This window comes from Acyrthosiphon pisum, chromosome X (assembly GCF_005508785.2).
Source record: "Acyrthosiphon pisum isolate AL4f chromosome X, pea_aphid_22Mar2018_4r6ur, whole genome shotgun sequence".
NCBI classification, from domain to species: domain Eukaryota; kingdom Metazoa; phylum Arthropoda; class Insecta; order Hemiptera; family Aphididae; genus Acyrthosiphon; species Acyrthosiphon pisum.
Window position 1 is genome coordinate 16,858,016 of NC_042493.1, and position 432 is coordinate 16,858,447.

The window sequence follows — 432 nt, forward strand, 5'->3', positions numbered from 1 at the left end:
ACACTAGATATTCACTCGATTTCTCATGTGGCGATTTCCTTATTTTGTTGTAATTCAAAAACGAATAACTGCAGATACATGAAAATTTTACTGAATGTTTATATTAGCATTTCCTATACACCATACAATTTTGAAAATATTTTGACTCTTTTTGAGCTGTTTACGGACATTTTCAGTTTTCAAATGTGTTTTTAGTTTTTTTTTCTATAAATATCAATCAAGTTTTATCTGTTGGGCCAAAAAGTGTATAAATTTAATACAAAGCTCCTGATATATTGTTACAATTTCAGTTGAAAAATATTAAAAATACATAGGCACAATTTTTTTTATAAGCATTTAAAGATCAAATTTTGACAAAATTTATCAAATTTAAGATTCAATAATTATTTTGTAGTTAAAAATTTATAAAATGTTCAATTTTTGTATCTAAGA